This window comes from Euprymna scolopes, chromosome 18 (genome assembly GCF_053919585.1).
Source record: "Euprymna scolopes isolate OS-2025 chromosome 18, ASM5391958v1, whole genome shotgun sequence".
Lineage (NCBI taxonomy): Eukaryota > Metazoa > Mollusca > Cephalopoda > Sepiida > Sepiolidae > Euprymna > Euprymna scolopes.
Window position 1 is genome coordinate 4,071,503 of NC_136499.1, and position 20,899 is coordinate 4,092,401.

A 20,899-nucleotide genomic window follows, 5' to 3' on the forward strand; every position below is an offset into this window, starting at 1 on the left:
ATCTCCAGCTATGGTATAGCTGGAAATGTCTTCTCAATTATAAAATCATTTCTCTCTGATAGGTTCATAAGAGTAGTGGTTAATGGGCAAAAATCAGAAGCTCACAGTATTAATGCTGGAGTCCCTCAGGGGTCCATCCTGGGCCCAACTCTCTTCCTGATCTACATTAATGATCTTCTAAATCACATCCTTACATCATTTGTAGACATTTTTGCTGATGACACTACCATCTATGGTAGCACATCTAAGACAGTAAACGACCAAGTTCTCTCTGATTCTCTCTCCTCTGATCTTGATCACGTTGTACAATGGGGAAAGGAGTGGCTGGTTACTTTTAATGCATCTAAAACCAAGTTTCTATCTTTACATCATCAACGTTCTGATCCCTATCTGGCATCAATTAAAATGAATGGCTCTAGTCTTGGGGAGGTCTCAAGTTTTGACAAGCTTCTGGGCTTGACCTTTACTCCTGATCTTAAATGGAATATGTACATCAAATCTGTTGCCAAGGCCACTGGAAAAATGGTCGGATCTTTCTATCGATCCAGTAGATATCTCACTGCTGATGCAATTCTCTATCTATATAAGAGCCAGGTACATCCAAGGATGGAATATTGTTGTCACATCTGAGCAGGAGCTGCTAGAAAGGACTTGTCCTGCCTTAATAGGGTTGAAAATAGACTTTGTGGCCTCATGGGGTATGTCCTTTTCTCTTCGCTGCAACCTCTTTTTCACAGAAGAGATGTTGCGAGTTTGTCTCGCCAAACTTTCACAAGAAACACTCGTCTAGCTGAAAACACTACCAATAATCCCTCCACTCTTTATCTGTGCCTAAACCTAAACATAGATTCCATGATCAAAGCTTCTTTCTTAGAACTGCACGCCTGTGGAATTGTCTTCCGTTTTCCTGCTTTCCAGCTGACTATAATTTGGTTGTCTTCAAGTCCAACGTGAACAAGTTTCTGATGAGCCATTCCACTTAAGTTAACAAATTTACCGAACTTTCATTACTATTGATTACTATATTGTCCTTTTGACTATTATACACTCTTTAACCCTTATCCTTGACTGGCCTCTTGGCCTTGGTAAGTGGTGACGCCTATGTAAAAAAAAAAAAAGATCCGAAAAAGTTGTCGAAAACTAAATATATAACAAATAAATGTTATCTAAGGCAAGATAACTTACTTTTCTGCCTAACTGGATAAGCCAGTTGGGTAGAAAAGTAACTTATCTTGCCTTTGATAATATTTGTTATACATTTGTTTTTTGAAAACTTTTTCGAATCTATGTGTACAGTAATACAAACCAAATAAAACACTAAAAAAGTTAGGTAAAAAAGTAACTTATCCTGTGTTCACATTCAATACTGCTAAGACTAAGCTTGTTTCCTTCAATAACTACAAGAAACCTTCTCTACCACCAATAGCAATGGCCAAGAACACATTGCCTGAAAGTACTTCTTTTAAACTCCTCGGCCTAACGTTTACAGGGAATATGAACTGGAATAGATACATTGAGAGCATTGCCAAGGCTGCTGCGAGGAAGGTTGGCTCCCTCTACCGTGCTAGAAAACTACTTACGCCTGCCAGTATCCTATACCTCTATAAGGCAACCATTCGCCCATGTATGGAGTACTGTTGTCACATCTGGGCTGGTGCATCTGCTGCTTGTCTCTCGCTCCTGGACAGGGTTCAAAAAAGAGTCGCCAACCTGATAGGTCCTGAACTGTCATCTAGGCTTCAACCTCTGTCCCATCGACGAGATGTTGCATCCCTCTGCCTGTTCTACAAATACTTTAATGGTGAATGCTCTGATGAACTGCAAACACTTGTACCTCCTCGACGTAACTACCCCCGACAAACCCGACAAGCTACTAAGTCTCATCCCTTTACAATAGAGATCCCTAGGTGCAAGAAAGCCTTTTACTCCAATAGTTTCTTCCCCAGAACTGCGGGTCTTTGGAACTCCCTTCCGGGATTCTGCTTTCCCAACTGCAATGATATGCAGAAGTTCAAGTGTAATGTTAACAAACATCTTTCTACTCTTCTCCCTTCATAAAGACCCCGCTAATTAATTCCCTAATAGTAGCCCCCTGCTTCAAAGTGGCACTGTGCCTTGTTTGGGGTGAAAATTGAATAAAAAAAAATTTAAAAAATATATATATATATATATTGTTTTTGTTGACAACTTTTTCGAATCTTTGTGTATAGTGATACAAAACCAAAGGGGGTATTTTTCTGTCTATTTTAAAATAGTTTTTCCTATTTAAATGTAAATTTCATGGTGTGCGGTTGTTTCTTTTTTTTTTTTTTTTTTTGTGGGGGGTATTTTTTTACATTTTACACCTCCACAATTTGTTTTAAAATTACTACATTTAAAGGTTTTCGATGATGCTGAATAAGAAAATCTTATTTACAATTTGCAGGGGCAAGTAGTTTTCAAGGTATAAAGACCTGTGCTATGCACTATAATTCACTGGTGGCCATGAATAAACACCCCCAACCTCCCAACATTAAGAACGGCTTTTGGAGTAAAAACCGACAATCTCCTCATGTTAAGAACAGCTTAAAGAATATACACCCTCAGTCTTCCCATGTTAAGAATGGCTTTCAGAATAAACACCCCTAACCTCCCCATGTAAAAAACGGCTTTTGGAATAAATATCCCCATCCTCCCCATGTTAAGAACGGCTTTCAGAATAAACAACACCTACCTACCCATGTTAAAAATTGTGGAGGTGGACCTAAAGTAACATGTTACCTTGTTTTTAAATAAATTGTTAGTTTAAAGCACAATGCTATTCAGTACCACGGTTTTAATAAGGAAAAGGCATTCATATTTTCTTATATAAAAACAACTCCAAAAAAAAGTGTACTTTCAAGTTTGTTACAATAAGTTTTATCGAAAAAAAAACAACATTTTTTTACTTATGCTTTATTTCTTAAATGTAACAATTTGTTTTACTCTTTTAACGATTAATAAAAGTTTTTTAATATGTTAATATTTTTTACCTTTTAATATTTAAAAACACAGTTGAATTACATATCACTTTTGCAAAATATTACAGGTATTAATTAATGGTATACTTATCGGTAAGGTCTGCCACGTAATATGAAAGCAGAGTCAATTTAAACTGGAAGTATTTCCGGTAATCGGCTCAGCTGGAATCGGAATGGAAATTTTTTTTTTAAAATGGTAATATTTTTTCTTTTTAATATTTAAAAACACTGTTAGATTAAATCTAACAATTTCTGTTTTACTCTTTTAACGACTGTTAAAAAAAAGTTTGTTTTTTATGCACGTGTAATCAGAATCGTTATTTTTTGTCATTTCAAAATGGTCGACCAAAAAGAAACGATGTTGAATAAAATGTTTTTTTTAATACGGTAATATTTTTTACTTTTTAATATTTAAAAACACAGTTAGATTATAAACACTCACTTTTATAAAATTTGATGGAAAACGGGCTTATATTATATATATATATATATATATATATATATATATATATATATATATATATATATGTAAAAGAAACTTTGTCTGTGTGTGAGTTCGTTACCTATAGACTCCAAAATGACTAGGCCGATTTTTATAAAAATTTCACATGAGGGTACTTTATGTGCTGGTGGGATCTCGGCAGATGGCGGCAATCAAGCTGGCTTTGGTGTTGAGGGAGGTTATATTAGTATGTTCTCGATGTATGACCAAACAAAGTAGTCCAAGGAGTTCAGGTCAGGGAAGAAGGGGCGCCAGTGAGAGAAGGGTACAAAGTCATAGCACTCCTTCTGAAGCCTGAGTCTGTTTGGACATGTGGGCCAGCGCCGAGGTGTTGAATTTCAAGCTGACTTCAAAAATGTGAGGTGGCAAGATGTAGTCCTCACTTGAAATCACACCAAAGACTATAACCATGATCGGAAACTTTGTTTTCATCACCCTGTTATTCGTGACAATCCAGAAATACATTTTGAGAGTGTTGGCAATGGTCCTGTTGTCATAATTTGGATCGGTAGAGAGCATGAATTGTATAGCGGTGCATCTTTGATCTCACTCGTTGAACATTGTGTCACTTTCAGACATGATAGAAGGCTTCTATCGCTTTTAGTATTTGTACACAACTGGCCAACTACTTCATCAAGCAAATAGAATCATGTCGTCTTTTCTAGAGCGACAATTTTATCGTTCCAACATAGAAGAATACCCATTCCAAGAAAAAATATTCCCATAACAGTTTTGCATCACTTTTATATACAAAGATTAAAATCACTATATATTGCAGCTAGAATCGTGATTCCAATTTTTATAAAATCTATTGCATGATTCTGATTCTAGAAATTGTCTGAAATTTCAGGTTTAAGCTTAAGGAATCTTAAGAAGAATTTGAAATTTAGGGGATCTTCCTTAATTAGTGTCTAATGGCTATGGATTAAATTTAATAAAAATCTGAAATGTTTGAATTTTTAATTTGGAAATGGTGCCCCCGCCCCCAAGAATCTTTTAAAATACTCAAAAGAAACTGAAATTCAGAAAATATTAAGTAATGTCTAATAGTTATTATTAAAATTTAAATTTCACGAGAATCGCGATATCTGAATTTTTATGAAAGGCTTCTATCCTTTCTTTTTTACCTCTTCTTATGCGAGTACAACTAAATTAAACAAAATATAGCCCCCATTACAACTCTTTACGCATAGCAGCTGTGTTCCAAAATTCATAATGATCAGTTAATTAGCTTAGAAGTGAATCCTGTACATAAATATATGTAAACATATACATATAGCTAATTTTATATAAGTAGAGTTATATACTGGATGATCATAGCAGTCTATTGGTTTTAGAACGTTTGGCAGAGAGAGAGCAAGAGAGAGAAAAAGATAAATAAACAAAAATAAATGATGGACGTGTACTACGTTTATCCTCTCTCTCTCTGTAACAGTTTTATTACTAACTTATTTATTAAAAAATTTTTTTTTAGAATACTATCAAGAAACACACAATATTTTAAGATTATCTATTTTAATATTCTGCTTGTTCCTTCCTTAGTTAGTCCTAGCGTTATGTTTAGAAAAAGGTCAAATCCACTTTTTGAAGGTCAAACTGCTTCAAAACAGGCTAAATTCACGAAATTTCAGTGTAAAAAAGCCAATATGGTAACCCTGCACAAGAATATGAAAATGACCTTCCTTTGATGTAGCTTCATTTTCGAATATCATTATAATAATATATGATCATTGTTGTAATGGTGTGAAAAAGGAACTTGCAGTGATTCTTCACCAAAGAAAGAAGTCAGTAAAACGTTATATAAAAAAGGGAACATTCAAAAGAAACAGGGCATAAAAAGAAGAATAGTGTCTTTCAAGAGGTGCTGGACTGAAGGAGTAAATTAAATATTGTCTCTTACAATGCGATTTTATTATCTGTGTTGAACTATGTAGCACAATACTATTTTCTGAGTATTGATTAGTACTTACTAATTTGGGTCAGTTCTATATCTAAAATACAATGGACACTATTTTCATAGAAATGTTAGTAAACTCAAAATTGCTGGGTTTTATTGGTTTTTCTGTCCACAACTTTAATTTTGTGTTACCGAGAAAAATATCAACTTTATGAAAACATATTTGTTGATTAAATATATTTCTCATATGGTGTAATTTCCACGAATCCTCCTAGTGAAAAATAATTTTGCAAAAATTGTTCAATTTTTCATTTTATTACGTATGTTTAACGTAAAATGACCCATCCTTGAATTCATTTTTTGACTAGTGTTTAGAAAGAAAATCCTGTTTACAAATGCCTTTTTGAAATTTCAAGCAAGTGGATCATTTTACGTTAAATGTTTATTTAATAATCTGAGGATTTCATGATCAATCGATACGGCAGTTTGAGAGAGAAGAAAATCAAGAGAAAAACAAAAAACAAAGACAGAAATTGAATAAAAGAAAATATTGATTTGAATTTTTAAAAAATAGTATTAAATGAAAAGAAATCATAAAAAGAAAAAACAAACGTATGTTTGGAAATTTATGAGATGAGGATTAGTAATTACTTGGACTACAAAATCTGGATTTAACATTAAAAACATCAGTCTTTCTACTTTAAGACCTCTATAACCATGCAGTGTCAAGCAACATATATAGAGACAAGTTTTGTATACATTTTACCATCGTGTTCTCCAAACTTTTCTCTAGACTCAGCACGGGTCAGAGGTACAAAATGCATTTGACAATGCAGTCAAAATGCAATGTTTATGAAGGCGACTTTCGTCTTTATATCCCACTACTTGGAGCTTGCCTCTGGTATGAGAATCAGAAAGCACAAGGTTTTTCAATAAGTTTTCAGATTTTTCTGTTACAGGCATTTACAATTGTTGAAGACTCTTGAAAATTCATTATGTTATTGCTATACATCTTATGAGATGACAGACCAATTTTTATGATTTCAGGTTCGAATGAACAGTTAAAGCAGGGATTGGAATATACCCTACTAAAGCATGATTGTCACAGTTGATGAATTTCAAAAATGCAATCTGGATGTGAGGACACTTTAGAAGAACGATATGCGATAAAATTGTTTTAAACTTGAAAAAAATGCCACAGAAACATATGGAATGCTTTAGACTACTTTTGGACCATCTTGTATGAATCATTCATAAGTTTTTGAGTGGCATAAGTGATTCAACAAAGGCTGGGAGTCTGTGAGGGATGATGAGAGGTGTGGGAGGAGTAAGGAAATCAGAACACCAGAGTTGATTGACCAAATAAGGAATTTCATGAATAAAGACCGTCATGTCTCTATAGAGACAATAAGTGCAGATCTTGATGTTAGTGTGTGAACTGTACACAAAATAGAGAAACTGAAAATGTGGAAGATTTGTGTGGAGTTTGTCCCAAGGGTGCTTAGAGAACATCACAGACTATTTGATCAAGATGGGTATCAAGACAGTTCCTCACCTTTGCTTTAGTCCAAACCTTGCTCCCTGTGACTTTTGGTAATTCCCTAAGCTCAAAAAAAACCTTAGAGGCTGCCATTATAAGACAATTGAGGAGATGAAAGAGAATGCACAGAGGGTCATTGACATGTTCACACAAAAGGACATCTATGGGGCCTTTTAAAAGTTGTTGGAAGGGTACAACAATTGCACACAGAGGAGATTACTTGGAAGGAGAATAGAGTTTCATTTGTGTGATATCAATAAAAGTGCCCAAACAAAAATGTCTGGAAACTTATTTAAGGCACCTCATACCAAGCGTGGCTGTGGTGCGGGCAAAACTTTCAGTCAATGAGAGTAGTGATACAAGGTACATTGGTTTGGCAAGCACTTCTAGGCTAATGGAAACAGGCCGGGCAGTTTGTGTTCACCATGAGATACAAGGAAGATTACATGGTGTGTATGGGATATGATATCCCTTGGTAGTGTTCATATAATGCTTGGCACTGGAAATTATCGACCTTCCAAGTTCTGCATTAGTTATGTGCCATTGCTGCCTATACCCAACACCACCTTTGCTGACAAAAGACAAATTGGCCGATATGGAGGCTCTGCTCACTTTGTGCCTTCTGAACATGCCTTTTATCTTCATGGTGCTATAGCAAAAAAAAGCTCTTCACCAAGAAATGAAAGAAAACCCGACCTCACAGGCAACTCTGGCTGTCAGTGAAGAATCTGATGACGCTGATGACCCAAATGATCTCAACACATTCATGAATTATGCTGACACTAACATAAGTGCAGACTGACTTAGAAGCAATGTAACTTTATTTTGTCTTGGTTCTCCAATTTTATTAAACTTTATTACTATGTTTACAGGTAATAATAACACATTTCATTGCCATCATTCTCACAATAATCATGATTACATCACAACTATCATCATTGTTGAAATGCATATAGTATGATGTTATAGCATAGGTATTACACTTTATTTGAAAACAAACCCCAAACGAATACCTTTATTAGTTCCTCAGACACATGGGTTACAAAGTCGCAAAACTGATGTTCTTTAAAAGTGATACTTAATACTGCATGATTTTGGGGGCCTCATATATAAAAAATCAGAGGGTATATAATTCATATGACATCAGGGCAGTATTTAGGGTACTCAACTTTCCAAAAGCATCTTGTTTGAAACAGGGCATTAGCAGAAAGCATCATGACCAAGAATTGTCTTCGATTCCATGCAGATGTGGGAAAATATACAAACGTGAAACATGATGCTCACTAAAACTAAGGCTAGAAAAACATCAGAAAAGACATAATACATGAAGATATTGAAAGTAAGGTATGACTGACCACATATGGAAGGAAAATGTTAATCATCTACTCAAATGGGACAAAATAACAGCTACAGGCAGAAGCGAATGGTGGAGATAAAACGTCTCAAAGAAGCAGCTCATATGCTGAGCAACAATGGCCTCCTAAGAAATCAAAATATTATTGAAATCAATAATGATAAATAATAAAAAATAAATTAATAAAAAAATGTATACAATAAGTAGTAGTACTATATTTTTTATTATTTTTTTTATTCAATTTTCACCCCAAACAAGGCACAGTGTGAATTTGAAGTAGGGGGCTATTATCGGGGACATAAGTTGCAGGGGTATTATGAAGGGAGATGAGTGGCAAGATGTCTGTTTACATTACACTTGAACTTCTGCATGTCAGTACAGATGGGAAAGCAGAATCCCGGAAGCGAGTTCCAAAGTCAAGCAGTTCTGGGGAAGAAAATATTGGAGTAGAAAGCCTTCTTACAACTAGAGATCTCAACTGTGAAGGGGTGGGATTTAGCTGCTTGTTGGGTTTGTCGGGGGTGTTCATGTCGAGGGGGTACAAGTACTTGTAGTTCGTCAGAGCATTCACCATTAAAGTATTTGTAGAACAGGCAGAGGGATGCAACATTTCTTCGATGGGGCAGAGGCTGAAGCCTAGATGACAGTTCAGAACCTATCAGGTTGGCGACTCTCTTTTGAACCCTGTCAAGAAGTGAGAGACAAGTAGCAGATGCACCAGCCCAAATGTGACAACAGTACTCCATACTTGGGCGAATGGTGGCCTTATAGGAGTACAAGATACTTTCAGGCATTAGTAGTTTTCTTGCATGGTAGAGAGAGTCCACCTTCTTTGCAGCAGCCTTGGCAATGCTCTCAATGTATCTGTTCCAACTCATGTTCCCTGTAAACGTTAGGCCAAGGATTTTAAGGAAGTACTTTCGGGTAATGTGTTCTTGGCCATTGCTATTTGGTAGAGAAGGTTTCTTGTGATTATTGAAGGAAACAAGCTTAGTCTTGGCAGCATTTATTGTGACCATCCATTTTTGTCCCCATTCCACTACAGATCGGAGGTCATCCTCTAGTGTTTCTGTCATTTCCTTAGATATGTGTTCATTTGTGTTCGCCTCATGCCTGCTATAGAGTGTAGTGTCATCTGCAAATATACCCATCTCCGAAACAATTTTATCAGGGAGGTCATTTATGAATATCAAGAATAATAAAGGTCCAAGGATAGACCCCTGAGGTACTCCCGCATTTATATCATATTGTTTAGATGTACGACCGTTGAGGACAACCTGAATTTTTCTCTTACTTAAGAAGAATTTAATTACATTATGTAGTCTTCCAGTGATACCATATAATCTAATTTTCCTTAGAAGACCATCGTGCCATACCCTTTCAAAAGCCTTAGATATATCGAGGGCTACTGCTCAACCCTCCCCTGTTTTGTCCAGTGAACGGTATATACGTTCAGAGATTACAGTTAGGATATCTGCTGTGGAATGGGCTTGCCTTAATCCATATTGATATCTAAAGAAGCCTTCCCTCCACAAAAAAAAAAAAAAATTCATACTAGAATTGTCCACATAAACATGTGGCATAAGACGAATGGCGTTGGTCAAGGATCACTTCTAAATTACAGTCTTCTGAAGGCTAAAGGTTCATTCTTTACTACAATAAATGATAACTAAGAATGATTAACACTGGCTGATAGAATAAAAATAATTTTCCCTCATAAATTAAATAAAGAATTCGATTCGAAATTCCGAATAGATTCCTAAGTTTGAAAAGATGAAATTTTAAAGAAGGTTGGAGTTTATAGCAGTCGAAACCTTATGTGAATAGTAATCCAAATAATCCGAATAAAAAATACAAAAAACAAATGTATTCACAATGAAAGAAAAGAAATAAAAGTTTTTTTTTAACTTAATAAGTTGTTCCATATTGTTATCTAGTATATTAAAATTAATCAGCGCTCACTCTAAGAAATCGATATCTAATTCTGATTAGCCAGTCATTTATGTAAATTTTTAGTATTTGTTCTTTATATTAAAAAGAATTTCAATAGATTTCGTTTGTCAATTGCATATTTTATCAAGTCCAATAATTCTTTTAATAGCAGACATTTATTTTCATTGGATACTCAGCAGAGACTATTATCCAAAGAAAACCTGACATTACTTACAAGTGGGAAATTCAAATGGTTGAACGAGTGTTTATTGTTATTCGATAGGAAAACAATAAAAGTTATACTAAACGATCAGATAAAAATCTAAAACGAGGTTATTGTACCTATTTACTATGCCTCCCCACGGGACAGAGTTAGCCACCAGGGTCGTTTTTTAACGTGGAGAAAAGGTACAAAAATAAAAAATTGTCTCAGTCGTGAAGGACTGATCCTCCACCGAAAGAGAACAAGAAATGGAAGTGCAGCATCTGAAGAACAGATGGTATTTATTTGCTCCCCCACCGAGCAAATTAGGCACAAGGCCAATTTTTAATGTGAGGAGTGAAGGGAGGGGGAAGGGAAAAAGGGGACCAGCTCCCGAGAGGTGGGAAATGGGAGCTGGTTAATGGTCAGGCATTGCCCCCACATCTGGTCTTTGCTAGTCATAGCTAGTCATAGCTTGAAGCATCTGCCGGAACAGATACTACACTTTGATATTGACCAAAAAGGCCAAGTAAATCAGAAAAAAAAACAATTTTGTTTCTGTTCATATTTTTCCAACAATATCTGTTTACACACACACACACGCACACACACACATTACTCTCTCTCTCTCTCTCTCTCTTCTCTATATCTGTCTTTCTTTCTGTTATCGCTTTCTTTAAGAGAAAGATAAATTTCACTCATAACCTTTCTCTGTGCACGATTCTTTTACTCTTTTTTTTACCCAAATAATAATAGAATAATAATAAAATAGAATAATAATAGAATAATAATAAAATAATGATAGAATAATAATAGAATAATAGTAGAATAATAATAAAATAATAATAGAATAAAAATAAATAATAATAGAATAATAATAAAATAATAATAGAATAATAATGGAATAATAATAAAATAATATAATAATATAATAATAATATAATAATAAATAATAATAGAATAATAATAGAATAATAGTAGAATAATAATAAAAATAATAGAATAATAATAGAATAATAATATAATAATGGAATAATAATAAAATAATAATAGAATAATAATAATAAAATAATAATAGAATAATAATAATAAAATAATAATAGAATAATAATAATAAAAGAATAATAGAATAATAATAAAATAATAATAAAATAATGATAGAATAAAAATAAAATAATAATAAAATAATAATAGAATAATAATAAAATAATAATAAAAGAATAATAGAATAATAATAAAATAATAATAAAATAATAAATAATAATAAAATAATAATAGAATAATAATAATAATAAATAATAGAATGATAATAAAATAATAATAGAATAATAATAATAAATAATAATAGAATAATAGAATAATAATAAAATAATAATAGAATAATAGAATAATGATAAAATAATAGAATAATAATAGAATAATGATAGAATAATAATAGAATAATAATATAATAATGGAATAATAATAAAATAATAATAGAATAATAATAATAAAATAATAATAGAATAATAATAATAAAATAATAATAGAATAATAATAATAAAAGAATAATAGAATAATAATAAAATAATAATAAAATAATGATAGAATAAAAATAAAATAATAATAAAATAATAATAGAATAATAATAAAATAATAATAAAAGAATAATAGAATAATAATAAAATAATAATAAAATAATAAATAATAATAAAATAATAATAGAATAATAATAATAATAAATAATAGAATGATAATAAAATAATAATAGAATAATAATAATAAATAATAATAGAATAATAGAATAATAATAAAATAATAATAGAATAATAGAATAATGATAAAATAATAGAATAATAATAGAATAATGATAGAATAATAATAGAATAATAGAATAATAATAAAATAATAATAGAATAATAATATAATAATAACAGAAGAATAATAGAATAATAATGGAATAATAATAAAATAATAATCAAATAATAATAGAATAATAATGAAATAATAATAATAATAAAATAATAATAATAGAATAATAATAAAATAATAATAATAGAATAATAATAGAATAATAGTGTTTAGAACAAGAAAATGAGAGCGGAGGTGGGTGAAAAACAGTGGGAAAAGGGTGGGATAGTCAATGCATTTTATTTTGAATTACTATTTTTTGTCATTTTTTTATTGTATGCTGTTCTTTTTCTTCTTTTTTCCTTCATAGAATTAACGTTTAAAATGGGTTTCTGCCTTAGTCACAAATAACAAATGTTTAAGTAAAACCAAAGACACATTAAAACTAACCTTGTTCAAGTTTCACCATACACGTGAAACACTGTAATTTGCATAACTAAAAAAAGGTCAAAGAATTCCGGACTAGTCTACACTGACTTCAATAATGTTTATAATAATTGTTTAAATAAAATTACGCCACCTAAACTCTGGCTCTTAATCTCTCATTATTTACAAACTAGCATTTCAGCCCGGCGTTACCCGGATGTTTGGAGCTGTATGTTGAGCAAAAAAAAAAAGTAGTCAATTTTTTTAACTTTGACCCCTATTATGACCCCTTACCATTTATTGTTTTGGGCTCAAATCAAGTTATTAAGTTAGATCCATGTCCAAGGAACCTATATCTAAAATTTCAAGTGTTTAGACCCAAAATTGGTGGTGTAGTTTGGTAGAGTTCTCAAAGGTAAAATCGTTGAACTTTGATCCCTTAACAGCCAAATTTCTGGCCGAAAAGGGATTGCAAAGATTTTCCCAAATCTCAATACACTGCATCAAATTTCGAGTCTGTAGACTTAAAATTGACATAGTTATTGCATAGGAAAATGTACACAGACACACACACACGTTCACTTTTATATATATAATAGATTTAAAAGTTAAAACTAACAGGTTTGAACATAATTTTGCCCGCGTGTAAAAAAAAAGAAAAGAAAAGAAAAAGCCTTATACATCTGAGCAATGCCAGTGTCAGGTCAACTAGTCATTAACATTTATTTACATTTTAAAATTGTAAATTCTATTTCTTTAATATCGAACTTCAATGAGAGTTGTTTGGGTAATATTTCTCTAACGTAAATATCATTCTATTTTAAAACAACGATAATAGAAATCATGACATCAGTTCATCTTTTCAAAAGAAAATAAACTTTATTTGAATTGCTCAGCCCACCCACCGCCCGACTCTTATTTTGCCCCGATGTTGCCAAATGTATTTGAAAATTAATATGAATACAACCATCACACTCGTCGTAAAATTTTACTTTAAAAAAGCGATATTAAATTTTGGTACATAATTGTGTTTTTGGCTGTATCGCCGGACAGACAGACAGTGACATCACAGATATAGTGTAATATATAAGATCCCTTTTTCCGATTTTTTATCTTCCACCAGACTATCAATTCATGTGTAATCATCTTTTTCTTCACCATATTCCCTCTGCTTCACTTTTTTTATTTTCAAGTAAGATCTTTGACTTACTTGTTGTTTCATCAAATACTTCTGCATACAAAATCCGATCCCGCATTTTGCTAATTCCTACCCTCTGATGAGAAGGAAAGTATTTCTTCAAAAATCTGCGGATTAAGGACTATCCATTTATCTAGTGTTTCCTTTTCAGATTAAATATGTTTTTAACTCATTTCAAAGTGTTTTTTAACATATTTTATTAACTGTTTGCTCATATATATATATATATATATATATATATATATATATATATATAGTAACTAGCTCTACCTACGTATTGAGCACTTTTGAAGTAAATACTTAAAGTTTACGCATAAATTTATACTTTCGTATGTTAATTTTATGTGAGTAAATTTTTTTTTTTTTTTTTTTTTTTACACAGTGATCACCACTTATCAAGGCCCGGAAGCCACTCAGGGATAAGGGTTATTGTAAGTACATCACGTTAGTGAGGAGATTTTATGAAGTGTTTAATTAGGGGGGCGGTTCATTAGGAATTTGTTAACATTAGACTTGAAGACATCCAAGTTGTAGTCCGGAGGGAAGCAGGCAGACGGAACAGAGTTCCACAGGCGTGCAGTTCTAAGAAAGAAGCTTTGCTCATGAAATCCGCGTTTTGATTTAGGCATAGATATAGAGTGGGGGAAATTTTTCACAGTGGATTCAGCTAGACGCGTGTTTTTCGTGAAAGATTGGCGAGGGGGGACCAGGGATTGGAGTTCAGACGAGCACCTGCCATGAAAATAACGATAAAACAAGGATAGGCTCGCGACGTCTCTTCTGTGGGAGAGGGGTTGCAGGGTAGAGAAAAGGGCATCCCCCACTAAACCACGAAGTCTATTTTGTACTCTGTCAAGGCATGATAGGCTGTTTTTGGCAGCTCCTGCCCAGATATGGCAACAGTATTCCATCCTTGGCCGTACTTGGCTTTTATATAGATAGAGAATTGCATCAGTAGTGAGATATCTTCTGGAGCGGTAGAAGGATCCCACCATCTTTCCTGCGACCTTGGCCACAGACTTGATGTACGTGTTCCATTTCAGATCAGGAGTAAAGGTCAAACCCAGAAGCTTGTCAAAACACGGGGCCTCACCCAGACGAGAGCCATCCATCACAATTGATGCCAGCTGGGGATCAGAGCGTTGATGATGTAAGGATAGGAGTTTGGTTTTGGATGCATTAAAGGTAACTAGCCACATCTTCCCCCACTGAACCACGCGCTCGAGATCAGAGGAGAGAGAATCCGAGAGAACTTCGTCATTTACAGCCTTTGATGTGTTGCCGTAGATGGTCGTGTCATCAGCATAGATGTCAACGAATGATTTAAGTATGTGTTTAGGGAGGTCATTGATGTAGATCAGGAAGAGAGTTGGGCCCAGGATTGACCCCTGAGGGACTCCAGCATTTATATTGCAGGCCTCCGATTTTTGTCCATCTACCACTACTCTTATGAGCCTATCAGAGAGAAATGATTTAATGATTGAGAAAACATTTCCAGTTATACCGTAGCTGGAAATCTTGTGAAGTAGACCCTTATGCCATACTTTGTCAAAGGCCTTTGATATGTCGAGAGCAATTGCCCTAGAAAGGAAGCCTTTGTCAAGAGATTCACTAATCCTATGGGATATAACCGTCAGCACATCTGCGGTAGATCTTGCAGAGCGGAAACCATATTGTGTGTCACTAAGAAGGTTATTCCTGCTGAGGTGGTTTACTATTTCTCTATTTAATATTGATTCAAGTAACTTACTCATAACACAGAGAAGACTTATTGGTCTGTATTGAGAGGGAGATGACTTATCACCTGAATTCTTAAATACAGGGCAAACTAAGGAGGTCTTCCAGGGGGTCGGAAAGCACTTCTCCTTAAGGCAGCGCTTAAATAGTTTCGTAAGTATGGGAGCAAGTTCTGGTTGAAGCTTTTTTAACACTATAATTGGGATGCCATCAGGGCCAGTTGCTTTACTGGAATCTAGGTTCTTGATTAGCTTGGCGACCTCATGCACAGATATTTGTATTTTACCTAGCTTGTTCTGTGTTATAGGAGGAAATATGGGGAGTTGATGGCCTTCGTCGCATAGGGTAGAATTAGCTGCAAAGTTCTTTGCAAATAGTTTGGCCTTGTCTGATGCTGACGAGATAACCTCTGGTCCATTGATAATAGTTGGGATAGAACGCACACTTCTGTTCAAGATCCTATTTGTTATTTGCCAAAACTGGTGGGAACCAAGCCGCTGATCAGCTACCTTGGATTTAACAGACTGGGCATATAGCTCTCTTGCATTTTTTATTACTCTTTTACAGTGGTTGCTGGCAGTCCTGAAAGCAGCTTTAGTCTCAGTGCATCTATTACGTTGGTAGTTATGGAAAAAGTGATTTCTGTGCGCGATAGCAGCAGCACATTCTGGGGAGAACCATGGCTGGCTGTTAGGTTTTTGTTGGAACTTTTTAGATGGTATGAATTGGTCTATGCCTACAATTAACCATTCGGTCAGATCTGATACTATAGAGGACACTTCCTTTTTAAACATGGAGTGCAGAGGTAAATCAGATATGAATGTACGGAAGCTATCCCAGTCAGCCATAGAGTATCGGTATACAGTACGGTGGAGGGGTACGTCTGATGGCTTCTTACATTTTGTTTTTATCTTAACTGATACGACGGAGTGGTCGGAGGATCCTAAAGGAGAATGAACGGTACATGAACATAGCTCAGGGGAAGTTGAAAGAAAAAGGTCTAAGAGGCTTGCATATTGATTGGGTGTATCGGGCACACGGGTGGGTTCGCGAACAATCTGAGTGAGGTCATAAGCAATGGCAAAATCATGACAAAACCTCCCCTCATCATCTGTCTTATTTGAATGTGTTAGCCATTCCACGTTATGGACGTTGAAGTCACCACAGATGTGGATGTTAGCCGAGGGATGTGAAGACAGTATGTGGTCTATTTTCTCAGATATGCTCTTAAAGATAGTAACTCCGCTGTTGTGGGGCCTATAGAGGGCAAATATAAATACAGTGGTGTTAGCAAGTGCAACCCTGAAGCACATATAGGGTAAATTAGGATCTTCTCTAGAGATATCCCTGCCACATGGGAAGCCATCCTTAATGTAGGCACATATTCCATGCCCATGGCGATCTTGGGAGTCAGATTTAGCTGTTAAATTGGAGTATCCATTAATTATGAACTCATCTAGGGAAGTGGTCGGCCCTATTCCAGTTTCACATAGAAATAATATGTCCGGTTTCGTCTCCTGTAATTGGGTTTCAACCTCTGGAAGGTTGGAACGTAGACCCCTGATATTGGAGAAGGAGACCTGGTAGTAGGGGTCTACGCTGGAAGATGGGGTTCTAGGTTTAATCGAGTTTTTATTCTGGAGATATTTCATGTTGAGGTTTTGGGATTTGTGGAATAGGTCGGCATACTTGGTTAGAGCAGTACAGAGAGGGAAAGTAAGAGAGAAAAAGACAGGAAAATTTTTTTTTTTTTTATTTGTAGCACACGAAAAGGTAAAGCCGTAACAATTACCCACTAGTATGGCATCGAGAGGCCCCACCAGAGACTACTGCATGGTCCAGATCCACTCACCAAATGGCAATACAGCAGTCCCAGTACTTTGCGCCTGCTGATAGGACAGCCTCCTTAGTGGTTAATCCAAGGTTCGGGTCCCTGACTATCAGGCGGATAACGTCAGCCCAGACAAAACGTTTACCTCCAGCACCCTTACTAGTGACATGGCAACAAGGACAGACAAAGACAGAAAAATATCCGACATCTCAGACTACTGGTCACCAAGTAGTACCGACCTTTAAGCAGCTTTTTCTTCACCCTTTGTCAGAAACATCACTCATTGAATGAGGACTGAATGACAAAATAGGAGAAGCGAGAGTTACTGGAGCTGCCGATAACACATCCACTGTATTATCTACTCTCCACTAAATGAAGTAGTTATATATATATACACACACACACACATATATATATATATATATATATATATATATATATATATATGGCAGGTGCTCGTCTGAACTCCAATCTCTGGTCCCCCCTCGCCAATCTTTCACAAAAAACACCCGTCTAGCTGAATCCACTGTGAAAAATTTCCCCCACTCTTTATCTGTGCCTAAATCAAAACGTGGATTCCATGAACAAAGCTTCTTTCTTAGAACTGCACGCCTGTGGAACTCTGTTCCGTCTGCCTGCTTCCCACCGGACTACAACTTGGATGTCTTCAAGTCCAACGTTAACAAATTCCTAATGAACCGCCCCCTTAAGTAAACACTTCATCAGATCTCCACACTAACGTAATGTACTTGCAATAACCCTTATCCCTGAGTGGCTTCCGGGCCTTGATAAGTGGTGATCAATGTGTAAAAAAAAAAAAATATATATATATATATATATATATATATATATATATATATATATATATATATATAGAGAGAGAGAGAGAGAGAGAGAGAGAGAACTGGTTACAATTTCAGAGAGTTACATGGCATAGCTTGAGTAGCTGTCGTTTGTATCAGCGGATATGTATGTCCTTGACAGTCAGACCAATAGTGGCTTTGTTGCTGTCAGGCCGAGGTTAGCATTATGTTCAATCCTAGGAGGCCCACACTACCAAGCTTTATCTTCTCTCTTTATATGGGGCTAGTTTATTGCTAGTCACCTGAGGCGTTCCTCCCGGAGAATTCCGATAGGACTTTTCGAGTACTTTTTTTTTTTGCACCTAGTGCGCTGGCTTTTCCAAACCTAACCTGACCTTGTGTGTAACCTCTTGCAGGAGAAGTAAATAAATTTGCAAGCTCAGACGATGAAATTCCCTTAAATATTTCATTAGATTCGAAAGATGCCATTGCATATTCATTCTTTTAGCATTATTTCTAAAACTATGTATTATAGAGAAACAATTATTTGCTTCAATGGATCAATTGGACAGGAAGTGAGAATGGGGGAAGAGGAGAGACGACACTGTGAAAGAAAGCCAACGAAGCCAAGACAAAAATGGAAAACAGAAAATGGCCTAAAGCTTCAAAAGAATCAAGTATAAGAAATGCTTGTTAAGACAAAATTAAGAATTACCTGTGTGTGCAAAAACGAAATAATGAAGAAGAATTGTGTGTATGCGTGGGCGCAACACAGGCTCTGCTGTCTTTCACCATCTATCGTCGCTTGATTTTGCCCGTGATCGTTATACTTGTCTCACAAGTCAACGGCCATCATGCAGGTGCGTTTATTACATTCTCTGCAGAAGGTTAGACACGATGTCAGGTGACGTTTTAAAAAGACACCACACTCGGCTAAGTGCACTCTGGCCCACAAAAATACCCGAGCAGCCTCTCCAGTCTGCATTCTAGGGTAAGGGCGCCTCAGACGATCAGCAATAACCCCCGCCCCAAAGAGCATAGACAAAGCTTGCGAGTGTGAACCATACTTCAAGACGTATCCTCGACTGGAACAAACAACATCTACTAAAGCTGAAAATCCTATATTATATTTAAGATTTCAGTGTCTGTTTATCGCAAATGCAACTGAAAACCTAAATGTACAGTTTTTTTGTTTTTTTTTTATTGTAAAACAATAAATTCATGTATATTTATATTTCTCTCCAACTTCATTTGGGATCAACAGGAATCAAAGTAGTGAATGGAGAATGGTTGAGTGGTGTAAGTATAAGTGTCTCTTGAAAAAAAAAACGTGACACATGTGCCATAATGGTAATCGCATAAAGATCAGATAAAAACGTTTTATTTCAGTTATGTTACGTAAAATTTTTCCAATCTTAATTTTATGGTATTCTTCATATTACTTGTTCTAATGCCAACGTGTAAAGGTTTTATAAAAATCTCAAAGATATAAGCATAGCTTTTATGAATGAAAATTAAGTAGAAACAAAACAGGCTTTCGATAGATGACGAAAAAAAAAAAGATCATAATGTTAAATATCAGGCGGCAATATTTATGAATTAAAAAAAAAAGTTTATTCTGAGGAATGTCGTCAAAGAAAGAAAACCTCATATATATATAATTCCAGGTTAATATATTCCAGAGGTGAAGAATCAATGGAGTTTTAACGAGGTTAATGCAAGAGTGCTCAATACTGAAGTAGGGCAAGATATACTTTTTATTTTACGTAAGCATCAATATGTCGCTACACATTCATAGGTATGTTTCGGTCAGCCAGTTAGAAGTAACTAGAGATTTTCTCAGGCGATATTGCTTATACAAAATTTATGACTTCACTTTTGTATAAACAATATCGCCTCAAGAAGTCTCTAGTTACTTGTAACTGGCTGACCAAAACATAATCATGAATGTGTAGCAACATATAAATGTTTATGTAAAATAATATATATATATATATATATATATATATATATATATATATATATATATATATATATATATAAACCGACGGAACCAGTGTTTTTCTGACCTGTACAGTTTAAATAAATAAATAAATATTAAACTCTTATATTGAAATGTTTCTTTGTAATAGAGCACTATATATATATATATATATATATATATATATATATATATATATATTGTTTACTGTTTAATAGGAAAGAATATATATATATATATATATATATATATATATATATATATATATATATATATATATATATATATATATATATATATATATATATAACGGCAGATCAGAATAGCATGTGCACCGTCAGTTTCAAATCAAAACAAAGCTATAATTAATCCTTACCGGACTTCAACCTGCGTTTATGTCAGCCTCCCCCCCCCCCCTCCAAAAAAGTAAATGAACAAAGGCTGAAAAGAGATTTTGTCATGGTAATGTTTTAATCTCTATATATTCAAAGCTTCCAATTTTTTTATACAAACTGATTCGCTAAGAGTTTTAATCCCTGTTTAAATGACTTTCAATTCAACAGTTTAAATGCTTCCAAATTCCTTTCGAAAAGTTACGAAATAGTCATTTTTTCAACTGTTAAAAAATTAAAATGGTCGACCTGATTACAAATAAACTAAAATGCAT